We start from the raw sequence: 12225 nt of genomic DNA on the forward strand, positions 1-12225 counted from the left end.
AAGAAGGTAGACTTTACATCCATCTAGTATACCTTAAATCCCTTGAATGCTACAAATGCAAGTAGCATTTAGCCACCTTCTAGTCTAGCCATTGGGGCAAAGGTTTCTCCATAGTCTTCACCTTCTTCCTAAGCATATCCCTTGCATACAAGTCTTGCCTTGTTCCTTACCACCGTGCCTTCTTCATTTAGCTTATTTTTGAAGACCCATTTGGTACCTATGACATTCTTGTGTTCTAGTCTAGGTACCAAGGACCATGTTGCATTCTTCGCTATCTGGTACAACTCCTCTTCCATTACCTTTATCCAGTCTTCATCGATAAGTGCCTCTCTAGCGGTCTTAGGCTCAAATTTTGAAATCATGCAATCTTTGGATCATGATGCAGTCTTACATACCTAGGAATGACTATAGCTAGTACAGCTTGCTTTTCCTCTTCTTTTTCTGCTTCATCTTCTTGTTCACCTACTGAAGCTTCTACCAGTATAGAAACACTGAGGTCTTTGCAGTATTTGTCACTTGTTTCTTTCTTAACTGGTTCCTAGAAGGCTGAACCCAATTGATCTTTTGTTTGCTTGTTGCTAGTTTTCTCAAGCTTCTTAGGGGATTCATCAACCCTAGCATTGATACTCTCAACAATCTTCCGAGTCCTCCTGTTGTAGCACTTGAGAGCTTTTTTTTTAGTGGAATATCCCAGAAATATTCCTTCATCACACTTAGCATCAAACTTTCTCAGGTGCTCACCTCTCCTGATATAGTATTTGCTCCCAAACACTTTGAAATAACTCAAATTGGGAGTTCTCCCATTCCAGTACTCATAAGGGGTTTTGTCTTTACCTTTCTTAATGAGTACCGAGTTCATGGTATAGACTGCAGTGCTCACCGCTTCCCTGCAAAATGTGTGAGCGACATTTCCTTGGATCAACATAGTTCTAGCTGCTTCAAGCACAGTCTTGTTGTTTCTTTATGCTATGTCATTTTGTTGTGGTGTCCTTGGGGTAGACAATTGCCTCTTCATCTCATTCTCCTCGCAGTACTTATTGAGTTCATCAGATGTGAATTCACCTACCTGATCGGTTTGTAGGCATTTTATCCTTCTGCCGCTCTCCTTCTCCACCAATGCTCTAAAGGCTTTGAACTTTCCAAATGCCTGAGACTTGTATTTCAAGAATGTGACCGACATCATTCTTGAGAAATCATCAGTAAGAATCATGAAGTATCAATCTCCCTAAATACTTCTAGTTTTCATCGGACCATACAGATTCATGTGCACTAGATCAAGTAAGTTCTCTACTGAAAAGGACTTACTTTTGAATGTTGAGGAAGACATCTTCCCAAGTTGGCATTCTCTGCACAAAGCATTCTCTGGTTTGTTCAACAAAGGCAATCCTCTTGCTGCCTTGATCTTACTAGCCTTTACAATATTGTCAAAATTTATATGATAGAGTCTCCTATGCCATACCCAACTGTCATCAAATTTCACCATCAGGCATTGACTAATCTTGGCATTCAATTGAAATAGGTTTCCTCTATTCTACTTACCAGTGGCAATAAGTTCACCACTCTTTCCAATTATTCTGCAGATTCCACCTTTGAACTCCAGAATGAGTCCTTTGTTTTTCAACTGAGAAACACTCAAAAGGTTGTGCTTAAAGCCTTCCACCTAGTAGACATCATCTACATTTCTCTTTCCATTCAGTGATATGGATCTTTTCCTTTCACCATGCAAGGTGCATCATTACCAAACCGAACAAAACCACCATCATATTTTTCAAGAGATAGAAACTTTCTCCGATCACCGGTCATGTGGTGAGAACACCCGCTATCAATGATCCACTCGTTAGATTGTCAATATGTGATACAAGGGATTTCTGGTCAGACACCTCTTCCTTAACAGCCACAAACACTATGTCCTCATTCTCTTCATCCTCAGATTCCTCATTGGTAACTTCTTCATCCATTGCAGCAAGACAATTTCTCCTACCTACTCCTTTATACTTTCTAAACCTCTCTGGTTTATTTTTATTGTCATTGTTAGGATAGTTAATAGCTATATGTCCTATCTTATTGTAGGAAAGACACTTTAGAGGAAGCTTACCTCTGTATTTTTTAGTGCCTTTCAGAAGTCTCTTTGCAAGAAGAGCTTCAAACTCCATCAGAATCTCGTCATCGTCCATATCTCTGCTTGGCCTGGATTCATAACTGGTATTGGCCTCTTTTCCTTTCTTGGTTAGTGCATAGGAAACAAATGCTCTAAAGGCTAACTCAGTCTTCTCAACACTACCATCATAGCTATTCTATTCATATGCAGTCAATTTTGCAATAATATTCTAAAGATACCTTGTTTTTGTCGATAGACCTTAGCTCCTGAATAGCGGCAACCCTGATTGCATAGACCGACAAAAGTGATCTCAGAACTTTACTGACAACAGTGGGATCATCAATTGTTCCACCAGTGCTCTTGATCTCTCCAACCACTATCTTGATTCTTATGCCATACTATTGAATGGTCTCTCCTTCAACCATCCTCATATCTTCAAACTTTCCTCTAAGGCTTTTTTCCTTAGCCTGCTTGACATGTTCATCACTGCCATAAATGGATTCCAGTTTGTCCCATACTTCTTTCGGATTGTCCTTATCTTGTACATCAATAAACTCTACATCAGACACACTGCTAATAAGGGCTTCCATGACTTGCCCATTTTCTTGTATCTCTGTTTTCTAATCATCGATTCGAGTGCCATTGGGGATTACATAGGCATTCTCAACATAGCTCAAGTGTTGTCCACCCAAACTCCTGATATATATCTTCATCCTATCCTTCCATATTCTAAAGTTGTCCCTATTGAACTTAGGACCTTCCCTCTTCATCATTAAAATGAGATCTTTTGCCTCAAGTGGTTAAGATTAAATCACTGAGGACCTAGATGTGCTCTGATACCAATTGATAAATAATGATGAACTACTAAGGTCCTAACCAATACTAAGAGGAGGGGGTGAATCAGTACACACAAAAATTTGTTTAGACACTTTGACAAATCAAAACACAGATGACTGATTGTCTTCACCACTTAACTTAACCATAGCAATACCAGTTAAATAGATGTACTTCAGACAACTATACTGGTTAAACAAAAATACTTCAGACATCATACAACAGATCTCAAATCTTGATGACTACTTCACCGATATAATCATGCATGAGTTGTATCAATAATACCGCAACCATTTAACACTGCATGCATATCTAACTTAATCTGAATCACACAATCATCACATGAAAACATCACAACCCATAACACACATATTTTTCACGTGGAATACCAAACGGGAAAAACCACGATGGGGATGAATACCCACAAGCTTGTTTGTGAACTCTTTTTAAGTCTTCTCTATTAGGAGCCTAGTCCGGTTAAAGACTTTACAATAAAGGTTTTGTTAGGAACTGATCTTGTTACAGATTACCTGGTTAAGGGATGGCTATATACCCTGTTAAAAGGTTGAAACCCTGTTAAAGATTACCTCGCTACAGGATTTAAGTAACTCAGTGAACTTGAGCCACCTGGTTAGAGGATTTACAACAAAACCTGTTAAAGATATTCGGTAAAGGGATTTACCTTCTATCAAAATAGTTAGAAGACAACAAGTAAAACACTCCAATATGATAACAACACTTCTTGCTAAGGCAGATCCTTTTCAGTTCCTCTCTTCTGCAATCACACTATGCAGATTCCTCACTCTGGTTTGGCAAGTATCAAAACATGTGGACACACACACAACTTTTGCCAATGCTACAATAAAAAAACTCACTGACCTTATAGACAACAATTAGGTCGATATCATAAACCCTAAACCCTAAACGTTTTAGGTTTACAATTACAAGTGGTCCAATCCTGACCATCAAATACATTAAACAGATCTCAGGTCATTTTTGCATCGTCCAATCTTCACCGCATCTGGAAACAGTAACCCATCATGCACATTCCCAAGGTAGACATTCAATGCATTCAATCTTCACCTGCAAGATCCTTGAAGAAATCCATTACGTGCACATAGCTGATGTGGCATCTTGATCCTTATCCTTGTTCTTAACTAACTCATCATAAAACATCATCGGTTGCACCACACAAGCCAAACTGGAAACCCTAGAGCTAAACTGAGACTACCAACCGGTAGTCACACTTAGTGACCCCCAACACCGGTCCACTCCATCCCGGTTGACCACAACTACTTCCAATCTTCATACCAGTTCAAACCAGTTCACCTGCTTGAGCACTTATTGACATCAGTGACAACATACATTGTTAGCGCTTCATCATATGCCAACAAATAGTTTTCATAAAAATTATAATCAATGTAAATCTATATTAAATATGGGTATGTGCAAGCTAATGAGTCACAAATTCGCAGAAGTTTGTGCATTGGAAAACATGCTCCGCAAAACAGGCCCCCGTTTTCAAAAAATGGGGGCCCGTTCTAAAAAACGGGGGCCCGTTAATGGTTTGGCCTCCCAAGCCGAAAGGTCACCGGGTGTCGAAGCTAAATAAAGTGGGCCCCCATTTTGTAACAAAACGGGCCCCCGTTTATAAACAAAACGGGGGCCCATTTTTAAAAAACAGGCCCCCGTTTTGAAATTCTATTTTTACCGTTTTTTTGGACAATTTTTCATTTTCACCGTGACAGTGAGTTGACAAGAAGAGATCAAAAATGGGCCCCCGTGCTGTGGTTTCCACTTCAAGCCTCCACCACTATCCCAGGTACACATTCAGTCATCTATTTTCACATTTCATAATTTTCTTGTATATTTTTCTTGTTTTTTTGTGTATTATTTAGTTTTTTTTTTGTTATTTTAGTTTTTTTTTATAGTAGCATATAAATAAATTATTTTTTATATTTGTAAATTCTTGATTTTGATCTTAAATATTTTTGAACAGTTAACCCTAAACCGTAATCAACAAATTTAGAAACCAAAACCAAACCTAGATAATTAACAAAACGAAATCGACACAAACAAAAAACCGAAAATGAAATGGAAACAAAAACAAAAACATTGGAAAATGAAATTGAAATAAAACTGAACATATGTACCTAAATTGTTCTTAATCCTCATTAGGCAATACAAAAGTTACCACTAAATTAGTATAACCTTAAAAGTAATTAACATCACTCTTCAAATTTTAGATATGAAAGTTTAGGCTTAGGTTTATGCCATGTTGTGGCATAAAGGTCCTATTATGGTCCTATTATGTCATGTGATGGTATAAAAGGATCAATTATGGACACAATTTTAGAGCAAAGCTAGATAAGTTACTAAAATTGGAGTTTGGTTTACATAGGTTCATAAAGGAAGCTAATATGCCAAATATATAATTCATTAATACAAAATAAAAAATATTCTTGATTTATAATGTTGATTGATAATGAGTTTTCTAAATGGGGTGCTAATTATATATACATCTGAAAGATTTGAAAAATATAATTCCCAAGAAGTATTTTGAATATCTTTAGAAGTATATTGGTATATCTAGAATGTAATTTATATTATAAAAGATTTGATATATGATTTGAAGTTGGTAGATATTTTGAGGAAGATTTATTAGATTATGTTATGATTAAGCTAATATTAGAAGAATGGTTTTAACAACATCTTTTGGTTTTAAAAGGTGCACAAGGTTTGAAGTTGAAATCATATTCGATTGTATATAATATTAAATTGTTAAGGAGCTATTTTTTTTTAAAATAGTTAGTTTAAGATATTAGTTGAAGTTATTTGAGAACGTGAGATAGTCCTAATGAACACACGAATTAAATTAATGAACCTAGGACAATCACAATGAACATATGATAGTCCCAATGAGCCTCAAATGATCCTAATGAATGTAGGGCAGCCTTAATGAACCTAAGAGAGTCCTAATGAGCCTAAGAAAGCCATAATGAACTTGGGACAATCCTAATGAACCTAGGATAGTCCTGATGATTATAGGACAATCCTAATGAACCTAGGATAGTGCAAACAAGCCTAGGATAGTGTAAACAAGCCTAGGATAGTGTAAGAAAAAATCACTACAAAAAAGACCTCAAATGCGTTAAATGAATTTCCCAATAACGCACTCGTGTTTATCTTTTTTTGGTCATTTGGCTACCTTTTTTTACATCTTGGTGTATACACCCCTAAGAAGACCTTTTCCTCAAAAATTTCTTGGATCATGAACTCCTCATGTGCACCAAACATAAGTTGCCACTTGGAAGCTTCTAATGCACACAATCCTTTCAATCAATCTACTCCATTGATCTCTCAAAACAATCTTAGTCTTTAATCCTCTATCCTTCATGACTATAAATAAATCATTATATGAGCTATTTTGAAGAACTCTTGTAATGCAATATTATGTTGCCAATTTAAGCACCTTACATCCTATCTTGGTCACAAATCCATCTTGAAGCCATCAACCTTTAGCTACAACAAGAGTTTTCTTTCTGAGATACTATTGTCTTTCATCTTTTATACATTATCCTTTAACTCGATCTAAAGGTGGTACTTATGAATAGCATAATGGTTTGAAATTCATAGTTTAAGTCCTTTATTGATTTTTTATGCTTGCTTGCATACACATATATTGCTAGAATTTAGCAATTCTTTATAGCTTCTATTTTAGTTTATTTATGAAAGAGTATAAATGAAGCTATATTTAAAGTCAAAATTGTAAGATCCCCTCAATCATTGAGGTAGAATTCAAAATTGATTTCACCTCTAATTATATGAAAAATTTAATTTGTCTGTACATATCAAAATCTTTCAAAATTTTGCATATTAAACAATAAAATATTGTGATGAACAAGTCTCTAGAGTCTTAAAAACCTTTATTTTCATAAAGTGCCAACACTGCATTTTTTCCCTAAAATATTCTCTTTGATTAATACGAAATTTTAAAATGGTTGCCACTAAAAGTATTAGGTCAGCGAAAGGAATTGGGATATTTAAAAATAGGCTTGCATCACTTTTTTAGCTTCATTGAGTTGTAGTTTGTTGATTGACTTAATAATTAAGTTCTTGCAAGTATGATAGTGGACCCCTTTGTGCGTGAGCGCATCCCTAAAGCTTTCAATTATTAAAATAAAAAAGCTTTATGATGTGATGATTTGAAGGAGATGTATCCATTAAAGAAATATTATGGATGAGTATTAATGAGGATCATATAGTATGTTAGGAATTTTATTTGGAATGTTAGTCAAAATAATATTCTAGTTGATAATTATAAATGCATGTGTAAAATATTGTTGAAATTGATTATTTTAAAAGTAAATATTGCAAGGTTAATTTTGTTTTTAATTGTTGGCATGTTGTGTTGATTTTTATGTAAGAGTTTCATTTCTTATTCAACTTTGTAAGAGAATTTGTGTATGAATTGATATCTTAAATTTAATAGGAAGATTATATATGAAAACAAATGATTGCAGAGTTTTATAATAAATGATTTATAGGAAATAATATTTTTTGAAGGTTTTGTAAATTATAATCTTGTGTAGATTTGATTATGGGAGAAATTTAATGGTGAAATATGCTTAACTCTTCAAAAGTTTTAATCTTGTGTAGATTTGATTATGGAAGAAATTTAATGGTGAAATATGTCATGAGAGATTATTTTTTTTTTAAGATTGTCCGAAGACTAATCAATGTAATATGAATTGATGGCAATTATCTCAAAACTATGTAATTGAATTCTAATAAATTATCATGTACACTAAAACACTAGAAATATGGAGCATCCAAACACACACATGCATTTTTCTAGATTTATTAATATTATTGTGTTGTATCTCATTATAATTTAGTTTCAAAAAAACTTTAAGTTAAAGTTAACAAAATATTATGTTGTCTTAGTAATATTGTTTCCAGGCTATATATTCTTACACTAGAAGGAGGATCATCTTATTCCTCACTTCTTTATTGATCTTATGTATGAAATATTTTATATTGATTTTAATAGTTGATGCATTTTACAAGAAATGAATTTATTAAATTGAATATATAATAGATTTATGATGTTTCATTGAAAGTTTTTATTAAGTTTTGTGCGCAAATTTTATATTTCAAGATTCAATAGTATGTACATGTATATTTTTTTAAGTTCAATATTATATTATATATTTCATGTGTATCTCATTCAACAACATAGAAATGTTACTATTTATAAATGTTTTTTTTTAATTTAGTAAAATAGATTCTTCTTTGACATAGAGTTGTATATAATTCATGTATATCTTTATATATGCAGGAGTTCTTTGTTATCATGGATGTCTTTGACATAGATGAACTATTAGGTGAAAATCCCCCACCACAACCCCCTCCTCCTCCTCCTCCACCTCCACCACCACCACCACCACAACAACAACCCCCTAGATTGGATGAAATTCGTTTAAGAGAACGAATTAATGAAAACCTACAAGTGATTGAACAAAACATTGTTGCTATCCAAAATGAGCAAATCACGCCACCCCATCTTGTATAGTTTGCAAAATCAATGCAAACTATTGTCAAGTCAGTTAGATCTGTTGATTCTCAATTAGATCAATTTCATAGACGACGACAAGAGTTGCATGATTTTTATGCCGATGGTTTAACTTATAGGCAAATCACTGATTTGAAAATAACCAAAGCTCATTTATGTCCATATTTTACCAACCCAAAAACAAGAGAACCAATGCAACCTAACCAGAAAACAATTTCAATTAGGTGGTGTGTGCATCCAGAAATGGCTAGATGCTTTTGGGATAGATGGTGGATGGTTTTTGATTATCCACCACATCGTAATTATGAGGTCCCTTTTTATTTTTTGAAGAAATTATACTGTGAGTTTGTAATGAACCAAAAACCAAATTATTTTGACATTAAGTCATTCTAGGGTGTTGGTCGTGGAATGCCACAACATAGATTAGGGGCACAGAGTAATAATCCCCTACTGGATCCACCCATAGTTCCACTTGTTGCTCCATCAATTCCTGTAGATGTCCAAAATACATCATTCATTTCGACATTAGATGCTTTGACTTCCCTCACAGGTAACCTGAGTGAGCAAGCTGCTCACATGGCATCTGCTCCTTGATGGATGCCACATATGTGTTCAAGTTGTCATGAGACATGTGTAGGTCCTACTACTGCTACAGGATCTACTTTAGTTCCAGCTGAGCATGATGCAGCAGATGATAGTATGATGACATCTTATATGGATTTTCTTTGCTCGGATGTTCATCTTGACCAGGTATAGATATATATACATGTACATGTCAATCTTTTTATACTTCATTAAATATAGGTATAAACTAAGTGCATCTCTTTTTTTATACAATCTAATACTTCATTAAATAAATTTTTTTTATGTAGATAAGGACTACACCTAATATTAGAGTCAATATTGCATCTATTGGAACACAACTCGGCACACCTTATGGGGTATAGTATAAATTTCTATCTAGACATTGTACTATCTTTTTAAGTTAATATGTTATCATCGTATACTATATAAATTTTCATGTTGATACATTGAATGCTTATTTCTCTAGAATTCAGGTCATGAGGGACCCTCTACATCACATCGAGAAGAGGGTCTGACTATTGTGACACCATCTATGGTATGTATCTTATAATTCATAAATTAAATACGAACTCTTAAAATATTGTAACTTAACTTGAAATTATTTAGTACACATATATATGTTCACTAAATATGATTTCATTAAATGCATGTATGCAGGTGGACACTACCATTAGGATAGGTTATCCTCATGATTTTGATCAGAGCCAATTTGAATGCACATCGACATCCTTTGAGGTATTAATATGTAATACTTAATTTGATCTTATTTTGACTCTTAATTTAAGATTTAATTGGACACTTTGAATTTGACCTTGTACAGGAGTTAGCTAGCACTACATTTGGTGTTGATACTACACAAGATACTGCTAGAGGATTTGATGAGCATATGGTAAGTTTGTAACTTAATTTATGAATTCTACTATATTTGATAAATGATTCTTTTAATAGTTAATTTCAAGTAATATTTTAATATTATTTTTGTATTGTACAACATGAGACAGGTGGATCTGGACCACATCCCAGGGACAAGAGAGATACTACTAGAGGATCTGATGAGCATATGGTAAGTTTGTAACTTAATTTATGAATTCTACTGTATTTGATAAATGATTCTTTTAATAGTCAATTTCAAGAAATATTTTAATAGTATTTTTTTATTGTACAGCATGAGATAGGTGGATCTAGACCACATCCTGGGGACAAGAGAGATACTTCTAGAGGATCTGATGAGCATATGGTAAGTTTGTAACTTAATTTATGAATTCTACTATATTTGATAAATGAGTTTTTTAATAGTTAATTTCAAGTAATATTTTAATATTATTTTTTTATTGTACAGCATGAGACAGGTGGATCTAGACCACATCCTAGGGACAAGAGACCATGAGATGTTATTGATGATAGCACTTAGATTTTACTATTTATTTGGCTTTGATATGTACTTTTTTATGGAATTTACACATTTGTTTACACGTGCACATACTTTATATATTTTGTGCACATTAGATATTATGTGGAGTGAACATCATGTTACCATCTAGACATATATATGGATTAGATATTATATGGATTATGTGGACTTGAAATTTTTATGTTTATTTGGCTCTGATATGTACTGTTTTATGGGCTTTACATATTTGTTTACACGTGCACACACATACTTTATATATATGGATAGTTTCATAATAGGATTAGATCATATATATTATGTGCATACTTTATGTGTATTGTGCCCATTAGATATTATGTGGACTTGAAATTATGTGCACATTAGATCATATATATTGACTTGAAATTATGTGGACTTGAAATTATGTGCACATTAGATCATATATATTGACTTGAAATTATGTGGACTTGAAATTTTGTGCATACTTTATATATTATGTGGACTTGAAATTTTATTTATGGAAGTTGTGCTTAAACAACTTTATAGGCATTATGTAGACTTGTAATTTTATTTTTGGAATTTCATTTAAATAGTTATTGTGATTAGATAAACTAAAGGTGCATACATCATGAACTAAGTATCGAAACATATCTTATAATTATAACATATTCTAAATTAAAAAGTATCATTTAACAAATATAATGAATAGAACTTGATTAAAACATAATTATCTCATTCATAAATTTGACCAATAGTCTCTCATTTATGTATATTGTACACAAAATGTAATCAAGAAGACATATCTAAAATAAAATAAATAGTCTATTTAAATAACTTTGTTTTCATTGATGCCTTCTACTTGTAGTAGACCTGAAACAAAATTTTACTAGATTCATTCCATTATACCATCTGCATCCTCTCTCTTTTGCAAAGCGTCTATAATTGTCTCGTGCTCTTCCATAGAGAGAGTCCATAATTGTTTATTAGCAGGCTTGCCATGATATCTATCCAATTTTATATTAGTTACCACTACCAAATGCGAGTAATGTATAATATTCTTCTCTAATTCATAATCTTCAAATGCGGGCAATCCATTCTTTCTTGTTAGATATTTGCGTAGCCAAGTGCCAAAAACAACCACAGATCCTGTTGGATAGTCATAACCATCATCATCTACTCGAGGAGTAGTTAGCTTATGTTTTGGCTCTACACATTGAGCCAACCAATACTCTGTCCCCTCTTCATTGTCCTCTGGTGCAACAACAGCATAGACATGTCCTGTGCACAAAACAATTTTATTTTAATATTTAATGAGAAATAAAAACAAAAATATACAATGTAAGATTTCATAAATTTATGTACTATTTAATAAATCAAAAAAAAATTTCAAAAATAATTTTACCTTGTTGTATAAGATCTAAAATGCGATCATAGTCATTTGATGCAAACATTTGATCCATATCTTCATCAGTTCTTTCATGCGGATCATTTTCATCTATGGGTGTCAATGATCTTTGTTGCCATTCTTCAACCCATTCTTTATTCTCACAAAATTCCCAATCTCCAGAAACACAAAACTGACAAAAGCAAGCAAGTTGCCTTGTGAATATAGGTCATGTGTTTGAATTAGAACTCTTAAACGAATGCCATTTAGCTAATCCAATGATGGTATTACAATCATGCCGAATAGGAATACTATCTTCCTCTATCAACCAGAAGAAATGTTGAATTGCAGAGTTTTCA

The sequence above is a fragment of the Cryptomeria japonica genome, chromosome 2 (assembly GCF_030272615.1).
Source record: "Cryptomeria japonica chromosome 2, Sugi_1.0, whole genome shotgun sequence".
NCBI lineage: Eukaryota > Viridiplantae > Streptophyta > Pinopsida > Cupressales > Cupressaceae > Cryptomeria > Cryptomeria japonica.